Raw genomic sequence first — 18,781 nt, forward strand, 5'->3', positions numbered from 1 at the left:
TATTATTGTTAGTTCCAAGATTATTATAATTTAACTAAAATTGATGTTACTAGTTTTTGAAATTTAAATCAAATAAGTTGTTTTCGAAGACATTTTTTTTATAGTATTGTGATCCACCTATAAGATGACAGTATTTAAACTCAGTTATAACTTATTAATAATTTAGCAATGATTCTTTAACTTATCATTATTATTATTGTTATTATTATTGCAATAATAATATATAATTACTTTGTCCGATCAAATCCTTTTTCTAATTATTCATTTATCTTATTTAATCAGCTAGTTCCTTCTTTCCAAATATACAATATTTAAATCTCATTTACTGTCTATACAATGTATGATTTTAAAATATATTCAATAACTTGTTTTACTAATTGTAACGTTTTAAGATTAAAGTTAAGCTTAATGTCAAAATACAGGATTTCGAATCAGTAATATCATAATAGTGTTATCATTATTTTTGAATACAAAATTATCATAATCAAACATTTAATCAGAGACTAAAACTGATATCAGTGTGAATATACCGTACAGATTTTGTATGGATTTAAGTAGTTATAGAAGCTGTATATACACAAGTACATAATTAAAAGAAACAAAAAACAATACTAAACAACGCTCGATGCACCTAATGGTATAAATAACTGCAACTAAATATACACCTAGTTGTTTGCTGGTAGTATATACAGCGATAATTCAAGGCGCTTATTTTACTGTCACTGCTATAATAATAATTTAACGCTGCATTTTAAATCTACGACACATTAATACTTTTAAATTTAGGTCTTTGCTTACTAATTATTGTATGCTAATACAGGTAATCTATATTAATAATATTATATTGTGTTGTATTCATTATTGTATATTTTGAATATTATTATCGTAAATAATAGTGATATTTTTAAGTTTGAACAACGATTTTCGATAGTTTTGGAGGTTTCTGATGTAGACTATTATTTATTTTACGACTAGTCTCTTAAATGTTAAGGTCTGGCTACGTCAAGCAGTGCATACTATTATCGTCCCAGTGGTGTTCTGCTTACAAATACCGGCCCATTGTAGTCTGACATTTTTCTTTTCGCGGGAAGGGCTAAAGTTATTAGGTCCTTTTCATTTGGACACTGCGCACACCCAAGGCTGATCTTAACGACTGCCACGCCGGAGGTTTCAATCGAAGTAACCATCACTATTCTCGGAATATTTACGATCGATTTTATTATTATTTTTTGTTATTGTCAATTGCATGCGGGTGATGCTGAAAAAAAACCACCCCCTTTACAGTGGAAATATGTTTACGGGTCGTGTGTATATTATTAATAATACAACCGACGTGTATATCATATATATATATAAAATCATACTTGTTCGTGCGACTCTCGACACGGCGAGAGACTCTCTGCACCACTACCTGTGTGGCCGCACCTTATCGCACTCGCACCCCCCCGAGTGTACACTCGGCCCGTTTTTAACTAACCGCGACTGGCGCCGTCCGGAGGATGGAAACACCGGGTGAGCGGTCGTGATGTGTTAGGTCGAGGGGGGGGGGGTGCGGCGTCATCTTTATACACATATACCAGCAGCGTAGTGGTCGTGGTCGGGTATCCTGTCGGGCGCGGGGTTGAATGCAGTGCGATCGCGGCGTCCGATACGAACGGTACCCTCCCAACGACGGTGAAAATTTACTACGCTCTCGTCCGAGATTTCAGGTAAGTCTGTGTTTTTTTAGTATCCCATATCAACCGATGAGACGGCGACCGCCGCGATGGAATTTTACATATATTTTCGTTCTATAAATAAATAGGTATATTATTCGTCGCGCCGTTTCGTCTTCCTATATTTATTATAGGTACCTATTATTGTTATTCATTTTTTATCGTTTAACTCTATTTACGCGTCGACTGTTACGAGTATATATATTAAATCATTATTGCACTCCATGTTGTACGCGGAACGTCGTGCGTCAGATGTATGTTTTGTATATTATTATATTTTATTTTATGTATGTACCGCGTAAAAGCCGACTGTTCGATTTTGTCTTAACTTCCCTTGCAGGTTACTCGGGTGGGTCATATAATATACAAAATATTATACTCATGTTATAGTCGCTCGATCGTGGTGAATCGTATATTATGATATTAACTAAACAACACGAAATATATAATGTAGACGTAGCGTTTTCACCTGTAAGTATGAACAGTATGGTTAGGTATATAATGTAATATATGTATACATATATGTGGCGCGCTAGTGATGCGCCTTATTACATTATTATTGTATGTTATTATATAGTGTTCTCCTGTTAAACGAACGCGGTCACTCTGCGGTGATGTTTGGGCACCGTGGCGGGTTTTTTTGAAACCGGTGCCGGTATATTCTTAACCAGCTAATAAATTATCCTATTCTAACAATATATATATAGGTACTTACCTATATAATATGTGCGATCCCGGTCGTGTCCATGATTATTCCGTCGCGAGATAATTTTCACGAATTTCATATTATGACACGTGTATACATATATACTCGTAATTATTATGCGTACAGGTATATAAACGATGACCGAGTCTATGCACAAAGCTAAGGGACACATTGATATATCTTATATTTACTCCGCGGTATAATATGTAGGCACTTGTGAACTGTGAATTATTGACCAAGTACCAAAGTGGTTGTATGTGGTTATGGGTATTGTAATGTTTCTCATTATTAGAATAGATAAAAATTATATGTTATTTTCAAATGTGTGTTTTCTGACATTCGATGACTTTGGTAAAAAGCCATATTATAGAAAAGCGGACGTACAGATCAAAGGTGATGACTATAGGATTATTAGGATTAGAATAGGTACATGTCTGATCGGGTGATAGTCATCATAACAAGGTGACTCGGGTTGGCTAAGTTGCAAGCTGAAATAAATAAGCGATAGACCTATTGGGGGAGTCACAGCTGAGAGTCGATGTAGATCAGAACTGAACGTTTGTATTAATTAATAAAAATACTAAGCGTTACGTAAATTTGTGTATCCTTATTATGCCTTCAATTCAATTTCGAGTGCTGAAGCAGACACGTTATACAACAGTATACAGTTTATGATGGTAAAGAAAAACATTATTCCAATTTATTTCAATGTTATTTATTTTTCAAAGGACTACTCATTATTTGTCATAGAGCCGTGTTTTGAAGAAATATTGTTTTTATTTAATAGCATACCGCACAACCTCTATTGCATATTTAACGACTCTACGAACAGAGTATTGAAGTGGTGACTATACGTAGTATAATAATATTATGCTCTTCGATATCACTCGAATACAATAGAGATGTCCTGTATGCGCGCGTGTTTTTTATTATTACATCGTATGTAGTATAGTTTTCGACGGGACGACAAATGTGAAGAAACGACGAGCGACTAGATGAGGACAAAGCTGTTGCTCGTGAATAACTTATCGAAATCCAGTATGATATACATATGGTTAGGTATATATGGTGGCCATATTATTGTCGTCGTTCGGTTGTGATGGCAAGGATCGTAAAATTATAATGCATCGCACGCGCTACGTTCGTTCGTGCAGGTGCCCGCCCGTGGAACGGATGCGACGCGGACGCTATAAGCGATTATTAGGGGCGGCGGTACCGCTTACACTGGCGCGGTGATTTCCTCCGATGCAGTTCGCGCCGCCCGCCCGTGCCGAGTGCTGCAGCGACACATGTCCCGAACAGATGTGTTTTGAAGTCGACCGGCGGCGGTGGCGACACGTTGTTCTCGCCATGTGGACATGTGACAGTGGCGTATAGTTGGAGACTCCGGACGTGCGATTATACTGTGCAACCACCCCGTCGATATAATATATGGTGACGTATGAGTATATAGGTTGAGTGGATGCTGCGTCGCTTGCTGCAGTGTGTGGAATAAGAGAACGAACGAATCAGCACCGATGCAGCTCGTGTTGAGGAACGATAACTATAGTACCACACAGTATTTATGCGGTAACAGAAGTGATGTTTACAGATATTTTGTATCAGAATTGCCCGAACAACAGGTGAAGATCGTGTCAAAAGTAAACGCCGTAAACAATAATGATATAACCCCTACGGCGTGTTTTTTTTTCCGTCCACTCGTTAAATATAAATAAATTATTCACCTTAAACACCGAGTGTTTGGGTTCGGGTCTGTATTGCCTTCGCGAGAATAAACTGGTGATGATAATATGCATCAGACGCTCGACAGCAGCTCGTGGTCGATTATTGTTCTGTAGTGGTGCATAATTGTTTTTTTTTTTTTTTCATACGGTTAAGCTGTGAATTGTACACGTAATTAAACGCGTCCCTCGCGTGTCTTATACATATTTTATGAGCAAAGCGTGTGTATAGTTTATAATTTTTACCCCATTGTCGAATGCAAGGGATGTATGACATTTTGGTGGCAGCTGTTGGGTGATTGATATACGCTATATGTGTGTACCTACCTACCCATACCTATATACCCAAACAAACGTGCGCATTTGATGCACATAGAGGCATGGTTTATTGTGGACGAGGAGCGGGGTGTGAAGAGGGTGATCTAGGGTTACTGAAACCACCCACCCACCGGATCTTCAGTCATCCTTTTTTTTTTCTAATACAAAATTCATTATTATAAAATATTTAAGTAAAAAAAAAATTCTTTCCTCATATTTTTGACATGCATAATATTATATCTTTCTTTACTGTATGTATATATTAATAAAAAAAAAAACAACGTATTTGATTAATATTATTAGGTTTATTTAGAAACATGATAATCATAAATCTGCAGTGGCTAAATACTGTGGCAGTAATAGTAGTACCTATGCATATATTATGTTGTTATTAATAGCTCATTAAATAAATTTATATTTATAAACCTATAAACCTAATAATTTGTTGACGTGGAAATGTGAAAGGTTAAATTTTCGAAAAATAAAAACTATATAAGTATGTTTATCTAAAATGAAATCGTTTGAACGTAATTTAGTATAACGCAATTACTAGTATATATATATATATATCGCTTTCAAATTGTTAATGTTTGTCATAAGAATTTATCTATGTTTAAACAATAACTAAAAATCGTTTACTTATCAGTCCGTGTTCAGCCGTTGCTGCTTTGGCATCTATTCGCAGTATATTATACATCGTGTTTTTTTTAAGTCGATCCGTTTATTACCACACTGCCCGACTTTGTATAGTATAATGTTAATTTCCGGGTCAACGACGAAGGTCGTGGTATATACTGAACCGAAAAACTTATTGATATTGTATGACGTAAAATGTATAGTGTATACAAACCATTTTTTCCTTGGTCTAAATACTAAGAGCCACTTGAAAGTAGTTATTTTAGAGAAAAAAAATAAACTGAACGTATCGGATTGATTTACCATACAGAGTCGTTAGTAGGTATAGGTGGTACATGTTTTATCGTTATATTCATTCTTTGTTTTTTCATAGAAACTGCTTGGACCTTCGTTTAGGTGTAAAAATATTGATTGATTTATTCGAAATTGCATTTTTATTTATTATATTAATATAAAATATGTATATACAATGTGACCTATATACCTAAATATTTAACATACACTCTGGTACCGTTTGAATCTACTTGGTACCAAGCATATGTCATCGATATAAATATCATCGAAAAAATCATCTTCAATTTCTCTGTACCTTCCAAATATGTTGTATATTACATTACAAACCATTATGTGTGAAATATATGTTAACATTTTAACGGTTCTATAGCAAGAAATCGATTAAATTTTGGTCTTGAGTTCTATGAAATGAAAAATAAAATATATTGAAATATGCTCAAAGATGACTATATTTACCATTACTATTTATTACCTACTCTGACTAAACTGTAAATTATATTATACTTAAAATCTGTTTGTCTATGCGTTGATATTTGCAACCTTGGTTGAGTACTTGGGTTCTCTTATTTATCAACGCCTGTCAATCCAAATATGGTGTTCCCCTTTTTTAATTGTCACTATTGCATTTTCATTTCAACCAATGGTCCTCTGTCAGCATGACGTGTTCCTCAATCAAGACATTCAAAATATGATGTTATACCATCAATGGAGTAATGATGATTAGATTTATGTACATTTTACTTTATAGATTTTCACGGACATTTACTCGTACACTATACCGCAGTTAACAGCAGCAATTACGATGAATAACATTTTAACTATGATATATAAACAATTTTGCTGTTGCCAAAAAAAAGTAAAAAAAATATACTCTATAATATGGTCAATTTATAATTTAATGTGACATATAACGTTTGAACATCATTTTATATTATATCATAATATATAGCATATTATATTGCTACATTCAAACTATAATAATGTAACTGTGCTGAGGACATATGACATATGTATATATATATATATTTAAGTTTTAGTCAATTATCAATGTGCTAATTATTACTTATACATAAAAATCATTCATTATAGTTACCTTCAAAAGTTCATTCCCAATGTTTGCTACTTGTATTATATTTTAAGACGTAGGTTTTGAGAGTGACAAAGAACTGGTTGACGATATTATCTGTAGTGCTTAAATATTATAGCGAAAATACATTTCATGAAAGAGACACTTACAAAATTATGAGTGTTCCGTGCTCAGCTATTATGGTTGAATAATTTCAAAAAGTTAATTTTAATGAATTTAACGAACATAATGTATTAAAATGGTATTATACATGCCAATCATATGCATATACGATTCAAAAAAACATGCTAGATGTCGGAATCGGAAAGGATTTTTATGCGGGTATTATAGTTGAATAAACAAAATCCCAATAAATTACGACAAAATGGATGTAATAAGTGTTTATTTCTTTTTATATTGTCAATTATTTGAAATTGGATCATTCGCAATTTTTATTTGATGTTATTGAGTGTGCGGAGCAAAGGCATTTGTACGCGTGCAACTCGTGAACTCGGCTTTTATCATCATTGTTTTCAAACTGTTTGATGATTGATCGTCTTAGATTTTTTTCATATCACGCCGTTGCAGTATATGTGGAAAGGATAGTTTTTGCTCGGTTGCAGCGGAAGTACCTATATACATGCAAGCATGCAAAACAGTATAACATGTACGTACACAGAATTCGGAAGTCTTCTGCTCGCGTCCATAGCGCTGCTCTGCTTTAAACCTCCATAATATAGTCTGCAGTTGTATATGTGTGTTGTACCTGCTATGAAATATTATAAACGGTGGTGGCAGAGGGTGTGCGGTCCTGTTTGGTTACCTATATCTGTACCACTGTTACCAGCTAAATATATATGCATTACGCGTATATTACAGGATGCGTCAAATCACACACATAATGTGCATACATAGTGACGGTAATGCAAATTAGTGAAAGTGTTACCGGCGCTTATTATAAACGCACACACACACATATACACACGTAACTATATATACAATAATAGAAGTATATATCTAGGCCTGTGTGCCACTAGAATATGTGTGCTGTGCGCGTGTGCCTCGGAATTCGTCCGGGTGTGACCATACGATATATGTATAATATTTATTGTCATTCTTATGCAATAATACACATATGTATAGGCACTCTAGCATCCGCGGCACATGCACGCGTTGTATTTTTGTCGTATACCTAACCTAACCGACCCGCGAAAACATATTTTCACAAGCGTGCCTAGAATTTTGGATTTCCAGGTTAGAAAGCGTTCGTTCGGTGTGATTTATTTTCCGATATATTCATTGCAATATTGTTGGAACATTAGGAATGCGCGTACGCAGACAGGGGCGCGGAAGTCTCTAAATAATTACGTGCAGTGTCACAAAACAAAGCGTATCGGTCACGACCGTATAATATACATACGGTAGCTGTAATGTTCCCATGATAGTACCTATATAATATGTATATATGTATGTATATAATATGTATAATGTATATATGTATATTAATGTATGTGGAAAGAGTATAAAGTAAAAAAGGTTTATATTATATTATTATGTGTATAATGATAGACGCGACGTTAATGCGCTCACAAACGAAACGGTCAGATATACAAGAAAACATGGAGAATAAAACAAAATAAATAAACTATACGTATAGGTATAAAACTATGGAGCTATAACGTGTAATCTTACTGCAGAAAATGCGTTCACACTGCATGCACGGATATACACATGTGACTGGCTTCGGTCACCGCCGTTGCAGATATGATGGAGATGATCGATGCACATGAAAATACGCGATAAATTCTGATAATTTCTAGATAACCGTTGATACGTATATCATATTATACTCCCACGACGAACCTAAACGAGTAATACTAAAAGTGAATTCGTGAACCTAACCTATACGGCGAACGATCGCGTCATCCTCTCCTGAAACTGATCGATCGATTATTACCGGACGGACTCAGTGAAAATTGCTGCGACGACGTTTCATAGATGAATATTGAGCGACGTAGAAGATCGGCAGTGACCCACTCATCGTCGTGAGTAAGATAAAAAATATTAAGGTCGTTAGTCACCTATAAATTATACCGTGGTCGGGCCGCGTGGATTTTGAACTTTGCCGGACAAATATGTTTCGGCGACAACTTTCCGAACGTTTCAGCCCACGATTTCCGTACAAGACTCTCAATGCCGTGTATATATTATAAACCGCCAATAGGTCGGCGAATGTGGCTTTCATCCGTATCATTTCAGAATATACGGTCAAACTTCCGGTTAACCAAGATATTTTCAGTTGGTTGTAGTCTGAGACATGATGATTGTCGATTAGGAACTAGGCAAAGTGCAGTGATTTCAATTGGACCAAATGCATATTATAGTTCATCGAGTAGATATAAGACGTCTTAGTCCAACGTCTATAGATATCTATATATATATATATATATATATACTATCTTATATGTTATACAGTGACGCACAGAGGTATTTTAAGAGCGCCTCTTTTGTTTATTATATAAAAAAAATATTCTAGCTGCACTCCACGGTATCACACTGATTTTTCCAAATCGAAATTCCCAAATAGTATTTTGCCCGAAAATCCGAAAACCCGAAACCTTTTTTCCCGTCAAAAAATTATAACAACAGCCAAAAATTATACTTATTAATTATTATGAATAACAAAAATAAATAGTACATATACATATCAATTAAATTAATAATTATAATAATCATTGGTAACAATATCTAAACGAATTCTTATAACAAAAATATCTAATTAACTTTGAATTCAAAATTCAAATCAATAATTTTTGAAAGCGATACTGACTTGAATACATAGTTGTTTATGATTGATTTTAACTGATCCAAACGTGTTTGACCCGAAACCGAGAGCCGATGGTGTATAGGTATAAATGGTATAATAGTATTTATACTGCACGCATTGCACTGGCTGCAGTTAAGTATAAGTATATATAGTATCAATATGATACACTATATCATATTATTATGTTACTATACATCTTACCTATATAACACGCCTATTGACCTATTTAAACGTAATAATATGTAAGAGCCAAAATATAGGTAGAGTAAAAAGTTCATAAACTGGTGTGAAGAATTAATGCCTATCCTTCGGTATTTACAATAATTCTATTTATATAATGTCTTCTCGTACGGCTATTGTGCAGTCATACGCAGGTTACCTGAAAAAAGACAAAAGCCCACGTTATAAACAATGCGCACGTATAGTTATCGAGTCTTCTGGAAAGTCAACACGTCTTTGCCAGTTTTTAACATAATTTTTAGCACTTTTTTTCGTTTCTATCTCTGATTTCTCGTAAAATTTACGTTAGCACAGTTACTTATTGACAAAAACATATTTATGATCTTTCTTGCAGAAGCGTATTTTCTTGTTTGTTTTTTCAAATCCGAACACTGTTCATAATAATATTTTATACATGATGCGTGGTACCGCGCGTTTCCAACAATAATACTTTATTATATTAATATTATTGTTTACGTTTGTCGGATGCAAAACAATAATTCGTCAGCTATGCGCCGGATATACACAAGAATTATGATACGCAACGATAACATTAACATTATATTATATTATACATCGATGTGCAGTGTGTATAAGTAGTACCTAAGTATAAATGATATTATGATGGCAACGTTATCTGCACCGATGCTGCAGCATGCACACACTGCAGTTGCCGTACGATAACATAATAATTGTACAATACATTAATTGTACACACAATTTATTATTATTATTATTATGAGTATCATTATATATTTATATGTAGTATATTATTTTATTATATTATTATAAATCGGTCCACCGAGTCCCGTCGAGTCGCGGCCCGTGGCGACTGGTTTAATTGTTTTTCCGTTGTGTTGTGTTTTACGCTCATCACACTCGTCAATTATATTCATCTCGTCTGTTCAACAATAATAATAATATATTACATATTATATTAAAATTGTTGCGAAATAATAAGACCGGCTGACGCTGCGTGCGGATGAAAATCTCCGACCTCGTGTGTGTGATATACAGCTCATAATAATATTCTGTTGTTTTTGCGTTCGCATATTATGATAATATTATTACACGCATATGTTCATCGGGCGGTTATCAAAACATAAAAGCTCATTGCGTGCCGTCCGACATGTACACACAGGTATTATTGTAATGCATCTGTACGATGATATTATTATTGTTATTATGTACCTCCACGTGATTGTGACATTCCGTGCGCTTATTGTGATCGTCTTTGGCTTTGAATTTCACCCGCGAGACCGCTCTTAAACCGTTGTACATTATATGATACAATATACACATAATATATGCTCGCGGTAAGTCCATAGAATATTGTATATAATAATATCATCCCCGCGGAGGGCGTGTTATCAAAAATCCCCCCCCCCCCCAAAAAAAAAAGGTCGTGTCACGTGTGTATTTTACGTAGTACCTATTATTGTGATGTAGCGACTATATATTACAGGAATTATTTTATAATTTTAAATTGTACGACGTTTAGGTATTTATTCCGATATAGGTCGATTTTTTTCCTACCTATTCATTTTTTTATTTCATAAAATTTCATAGCTGCAATAATCATAATATTAGTATGCATTTATGAATAATGGTCCTCACTGAGATGAGAACTCGCGTGGGGCCCAGGAAATATATACCTATAATAGACGTATAGTGTTACATATACGTATACTTACCTTACATATTATATAGATCAGTTGTTACCATCGTATCACTTAATTTTGTTCCGTCTTGGTCTCTCTTTTCATATGCTCGTATTTCTTAAAATTCGCATGTAATATTGACACACGCGTTTAAAATATGATTCGTACGCATAGGGTAGCTGATATCTGTGACTATATACAATAATATTCGAATTATAGATTTGTCCGGTCTGTGCACAACGCCATCATTTTCCTCCGTGTGAACTGAGAATTCTAAATAGTTCATAGTCACGATACACACACATATATTTATATTATAATATTATGTATCCTATATAATACCTAACCTAACCTAACATACCTACATTATATATATATATGGGTATGTACTATTTATATTACATTTAATTGCTTCCTTTGTATATGCGTTACGGTTCTTCATATAGAGTTAAGTATATGTATATTGTGTTATGTGAGTGCATGCGTGCCGATAGATAAAATGCGATTATTTAGCTATAAATTTTCTAACAGTTTTCGTACCTATAACATAATATAATCATTAGAGGACGCCACACGGACATTTGTTGTCACCATCTTCCAAACAAACAACATGATGGCAAATTTTACGTTTCCAATAATATATTTTACTCTGGTATTTTGAAAATTATATTAAATTTAGGGGGTGTAGTGGCCGGGTGGATTAAAGCGTCGGTTGCGACACGCATCGTCGCAGGTTCGAATCTCGATCATGGGTGGCATTGCTTTCCAGGTGCAGTTCATGCTGTCTGGAAAGAGAGGCCGCCGCCCCTCACCCGGACATGGCAGCAACCTACGGGTGCCCATTCGAAATTCTGCCAAAAACATCAACGAGTACCAAAAACCAACAGTTCCCTTGTTGTCGAAGCTTCAACCCCCAATAAAAAAAAAAAATTAAATTTACTGCTTGTAAAATTTAAAGACAATAATATTATCAGCTAGCTCACTAAGGAATCTTGAAGGATTTTATTGATATTATTACTTTTTAATTAAGTTATGATCGTTTTATAAAAGTACCAAAAAAAAAAACAACATAAAAAATGCTCATATAACTTACTTGAAAATAAAAATATCAATAAAATCATATCCGATGAGATACCCTAGATAAATAAAATTCTTGTTTTTAAATTCTACAAGATCTAAATTCACTCTAATTTTAGAAATTAAGAGTAAAACGTATTAATGTAAAATATGTACCTACAATTTTCCTTGTTGTACGTTTGTTAGACGAACTCGTATGGCGTCCTCTCAATGATGTGATGTTTATCCGGTAGCAGCACATAATGTGAGTCTTGTTCGATTTTCCTGTTTCGTGTTGTGTAAAAGTAAAAACCGTTTTGTACAACAAACAGCGTAGGTACACGAAAAGTTTATAATGTCGATTAGGTAAATAAAAAATAGAGCTTACCCATTGCATAATAACATTATTATTGTGTTTTCCGTTGCATTGTCTTGACGGCTGGTTCGTGTCTGGTACTCATTATTTGTCTTTTAAATCGCGAGTAAAGTTAATTGCTTTTTTTCTACACATCTATACACCTATAATACGACGTACCTAAATAAATTAATATCGCGTATATTAATGATTTGCCTGAACAATACAGCCAACGCATTTTTCTGTTCCAAGAAAAGACCACACCACGAGCCCGCGAGGGTTTTATTTTTTATAAAAGAGTGCATAGTATTATTGCCGTGTCGATTTGCTGCGAGATAAATAATATTCACTGAGATTAAAATATATTGATTATTTTAATTTATTGCACTTTTGAGTGGTATCCACACGGCTAAACGACAAATGGTCAAATCTAAGATAACATTTTTTTTTTAAATTCTATTTTCTATTAATATTTTAAAGCGTAATATTAACAATATTACAAATACAATTTTATTTGTATTATAGTTAAAGCTACCAGCTGTATATCAAAATATAACAAATTAACAACACACAACTTTAATAATAATGTGACCTTACCGAGTGTAAAATGGTTTCAAGAACGTTTATGGCTATACGCTAAACATATTATATCTTGTACTTTGGCTGGATTTTGATTTTGATTTTCTTTCATGAGTATATACCTACTCAGCAGAAAAACAATGCGAAACGTTTTGTACATATTATAATGTGTGATATACCAATACGATGTGTTTTTTGTTCGTTTAAACAATAGTATAATTTCTATTGATTGTTCGGTTGAATGGAATTTTCAAAAAATAATGTACATTATGTTTGTTGTCACAAATCCACATATTCATTCATCCGTATCTTCTCAAACAGTGTTATTTCTCATTTATAGAAACACTAAATGTATGGTAGCAACAGACTATTATACGCACAGCTGGGCTATATAGAGAAATTGCCTTAGTTAGTATTTTACTGATTATCTGTATAATTATTGTCGCCGTAAAAATGTTAATAGTACCGATTCATAATAATTTATTCTAAGAAAATAAATACTTTACATTCATTGTATGTATGGGATGATCATAAAAAAATTAATTCAATTTTTAAGTGATCGATTCGTATATGGAAAAATCCAGAATGATAATACTAAAATTAAAATATATAAAAACCCTATCAGTTATGTATAATTATTGTATAATTAATAAGCATTTAGCAACCAGACGAATAGCGTTTATCACTATTTATGACTATTATCAGCCTTCTCTCGACGAAGTACCTACCATCTTATTTTAAATTATATTAAAGCTTACAATATTTATATTTTTTTCAAATATTCGTCTATGAATATTAGTAAGACGTATAGAACACATAGTGGCGTAGTCATGATGACTTTGTTACTTATTAGTCCATATAGTCTGTTAATTTGTATAGGTGCCGCGAACACGATTTTGAGGTTATAATGTGTTCAGTTGTTTTGCGTGGTTGTAAAATGTGAATAAAGTAATATCTGCAAGAACGAAAAAAAGTAAAACCAGATTATGAGTTGGTTAAAATGTTATCGTTTTTTTTTTTTTTTTTTTTTTTGACGTCAGTTATGTCTGCAATTAGTGATATAAATCGACATTACTTAATTTGGTTATTATTATTTATATTAGTGTGTATAAAAGAACTAGTTATATAGTCACTAATATATATTGTAGAGTTAATGTATTTTATACACTGAAACACGATTTACCAAATTGCTTTGATTTAAACCAGTAATTGATATACATAATATACGTCACCCATAATATACGCATATACCAGTTATCAGATAGGTACCTATAATAAAATAGCTCGACATCTGGTACATGTTTAAAATTCAAGGGCTTAATAAAAATGTATGATCTCTGCGTAACATATAATGTATGCGTTATTAAAATAGCTCAACAGTCAACACGAAACTTGTACCAAACAAATCGTCAACTCATCTCATGATGTGTTCGATATAATAGAAGGTTCCTATTCAAACGACAACGTTCTGCTGCTCCGATTCATTTCGATATTTTTACGGTCATGTAAATACGGCATGATATGGCACATATTGTTTTGTATTTAATATATTATTGTGGCTGCAGTTAGTATCGACTATCATCATCGTTCCATACGTGTAGTAGAACACATTTTTACTTTTTAAACAGAATCGGGTGTAAGTGGATCCGATACCGTGATTTTCTGTGTTTTTCTAACACATTCAATTTTTTCTTCGCCAAACGTTGCCGATGGATATAGTATAGAAGCGATAAAGATTTTAAAAACAGATTTCGATTCGTCGACAAGTCTGCGTGAAATCGACTTTCCCACATTTTTGATTTCAACTTATTCAAAAACTTAAAAATGACAATTTTTTAATAACAATTTCTTGACATAACGTTTTTAGGACCTTTGTGAGACGATATCGAAAACGTTGACATCTCAATAATATATAGTCTTGACGACAAATTCAAATCTGTTTTTAGAATTCTTATCGCTATATAGATCAATTTGTATACGTTTGGCAAAGAACGCGTCTGAAATCCTATTGCACGCGTGCATTAAACAAAGACAGACGATAACAGTTTCGAATCCCCATACAGTGACAGTATAGGTGCCAATATTTTCCTCCGCTGCGAAATCGTCACGTTGAGCAGGAGGGTGATAAAAATAACACCTGTGGGATGTTTATTATTTTGACGCCATTCCTTCCTATATAACGGCACGGAAGAATGCGTCCGGTCAGAGCTTTGCGGAATTCGTAAAAACTTTTCAAATCAACACTAATCGTTTTACCTGACACTATGTGTAAGCGAAAAGTATCCGATCAATAAACGCCGAATCGATTTCGACATGATGAGATTCTCGAACCGTTGCCTATATACGTATACGTATAACGCATTGTACTGGTATATAACACAATGATGGTATATAACACAATACTGGTATACAATATAATATGTTGTGCGCAGTCAGAAGACTTCCAATGTTCGCGCATTGTTTGCGAGTTTTTTGACCTCGCGCCACGATTTTCTCTCGTCCACTGGTGGTGGTCGGCTGCAATCTTCTGCTGCAGTGGCCGTCAACTGCAATAAGTCGTTTTTCTCTCGAAAAATCGAGGAGGAAACCCTCGACTACAGGTCGCGGTAACCCTCGTGTACGGTCGTCCGCCGTCGTAAGTTATATCATATTATATGACTTAACGTCATCGCATTATTATCAAGTCCAGACAATCGATTCCGCGGAATTACACTACACCGGAGGAGCGTCTCGCCAACGCATCGGTGGCGGTGAGATGGAAATAATAATAATAATAATAATAATAAACCCGGGCACGACCTTGCGCCGCGCGCGCGCGCGCGCTCCGAGTAGGAATGTTGCGTTGTCGTCGCCGTCGTCTTCGCCGCCGCCGAGCGGAGGTGGGGCGGCGGACGACGATCGCGGACGCGTTGCGGCGATCGCCGATCAGTCCGGTTACCGCGCGGCGTCTGTTACCGTCGTCGTTCGCCACCGCTGTCACAATAGTCTACCGTCGTCGTTTTCGCCGCATTCTCCGTGTCGTCATGTCGTGGTCGTCGACGCCGTCGTTCGACGGTCGAGCGTCGCCGAGATAAGCACTCCTCATATCGTTTGTGCCGGACAGGACGGTGATGCTGTCGCGCGATTCGTTCCGCGTGGACCGCAACCGGCGCGACGGGCCGCCGATCGCCGAACGCGCGGTGGCCCTTCTGTCGGTGCGCGTGTACGACAGGCCTGACATGGACGTGCCCAACTATTACCCGGGCAGGCCGTGCTCGTCGGCTGGTCGTCTCGCCGCGTCCTGTTCGTCCGCGTCCGCGTCGTCGGCAACCGGGCCGAGGCGAAACGCGGCCCACGTGCACAGGAGGGCGTGCGCCCGACGGGGTGCCATGCGAAGGGCGTACTCTACGCCACCGTCCAAAGTACGTATACTATCGAATCGCATAAACAATAATATTTTCCGTAGGTGTTGGAATATTGTGTGCTCGACATAAAGTATAGTGTCGTCGTCTCCTAAAACATAATTATTTCTCCACCTCCCCTCCTATTTACTCACACGAATTTGATTTTTATACAGAAATATTTGTTTTAATCTGCACTATAGAATAATTCGGATAATACATTATAGTTATCTCATCTAACAGGTCCTTTCACTCACTTCAAAAGAGTTAATGTAGTTGTTACGTTTCAGCACGTGCCACAATAATGACAAGTTCGAAGTCCTCCAAAACTATCGTACTCTTCGTCTTACCCTCCCACCATCACTCCATTTATGCACACAATTTTGAACAATGTACAACAATTTCGGACTGAATATTGACCGACTGGTTATTGTTTCACATATGCATCTAATCAGATATATCAGTATAGTTGATAATATGCGTTTTTCTTTGCGAGAAAAATGAATTTTAATTTGAAATAAATCCTCGGCTTGATCGATTTTCAAGTGCACTTTCGTGCAAGTACGTCACTATAGTGAGTGGGTCAATATATCTGCAGGTGAGGGTGATTATAGTCATTAAAAAATATATATTCTATAAGATTTGTCGTGTCCTATATAAGCACCCCGTGCTCCGCAGTGTCGTACATATTGTTAATCGTTCACTGCAGCAGGTCACTTTTGGATATCGACAGTGCATAATAATATTATATTAAACCTATAAGTGAATCGGCGCCTATAATAATATGTTCAGTGGTGCGGTTGACCGGGATCGACGTATACCGCGGATACCACCCTGCACCGCGGTGACCGCGTTTACGTGCAGGGCCGATCACCTACACAGCAAGTCGCGTGCATACAAACCGCAATACCTAATTATATTATATATTTGGTCGTGATTCGACACCGCGAAAGTCGAACGATAATAACATTATTATACATCGTTTATTTATTCGGTCACTCGCCGCAGTTATATCCGCGAGCGTGGGATGACTTTAGGTGGATTTATCTGCTCGGCGCACTTGATTTAAGGCGGCGGCGGCGGTGGCTAACCTACGTTGATAATATCATTCGCGAATGTGATATTTGATTTTTCTTTTTACCTGTAGCTACGATTAATAATTATACTAATATTATTAGACACGTCATCCCTTCCTACGCTGAAATTCCTTAGCCCCCGGATCGGTTTTTTTTTTTTTTGCTCTGCATATAATAAACTGCATGCACGTACAACACCCGCGAACGCCCGTTATGGTATAACCACTGTTGAACATCGCTCGGTATACCGCGGTATGCAGCAAAGCAGCAAATCCACGGCGAATGCTGCGTAGTATACAAAATGGAATACAATGATCAAATAATAATATTAAATTGTCGACTAACCCTTCACCTCGTTTTCTTCAAACAGTCGTATGAAAAAAAAAATATAATACCTCTAATAGACGCGCCGCGACGTGTACCGTGAACAATAATAATATCATCATCATCATCATCAGCTCGTATAGGTATATTATAATAACAAGACACTTTTTATCCGGTGACGACAAATGTGTAAACAAGCTCGGATATTATTCGTTTCGCGAACCGCACGGTGCGAATGACTATATATACGCGGCGTGTAGTTTCTATTTTTCGCGTTTATTGTCTAATATAATAATAAAATAAATAATAATTTCACCGGCCTTATACAATAATAACCGTGATACGCCGGGCGTTTATTATACCCGTAATAATGTGTACAATATATATTATTATGTATTATATTATCATTATGCTATGCGATATTGATACGAACGTGTAACGACGCTACATCGGATATGTGAAATTGTTTTATAGCCAGAACCTTATGGTGCCAACAAAAATTGACACAATATTTTATATAATAATGATAATATGTGTGTATAATCCTCGCGTAGTCGTCCACACGATTAAAACGTAATTAACGACGACCGGCGCGGCGGCCTAGTTCTACTTTATTAGAACGTTTTATTATTATTACTATTATATCCGAAAAGGGAAACCTATTTTCGAAACGATTTCGGAACTGAGTACATACCTAATAATACCTACCTCAGTAGCTGGTACCCTTGGATATGCGTATACGTACTGCAGTGCTGTTTATGGGTAGGCACTAATCCTTTTATTCGGTATACGTATAATGTACGGCCATATGTGTTTGTGTAACAATAATAATAATAATAATTAATAGT

At 35.5% G+C, this 18,781-nt stretch overlaps 1 protein-coding gene across 1 annotated transcript in view; it reads left to right on the top strand.

Annotated features, from left to right (window-relative positions):
* Window positions 1-18,781, top strand: part of LOC107173255 (puratrophin-1) — a 186,078-nt gene that overhangs the window by 143,650 nt on the left and 23,647 nt on the right. The window lies entirely within an intron of this gene.

Source organism: Diuraphis noxia, unplaced genomic scaffold (genome assembly GCF_037042655.1).
Source record: "Diuraphis noxia isolate RWA-SAM2 unplaced genomic scaffold, SU_Dnox_SAM2 contig0004, whole genome shotgun sequence".
NCBI classification, from domain to species: Eukaryota; Metazoa; Arthropoda; class Insecta; order Hemiptera; family Aphididae; genus Diuraphis; species Diuraphis noxia.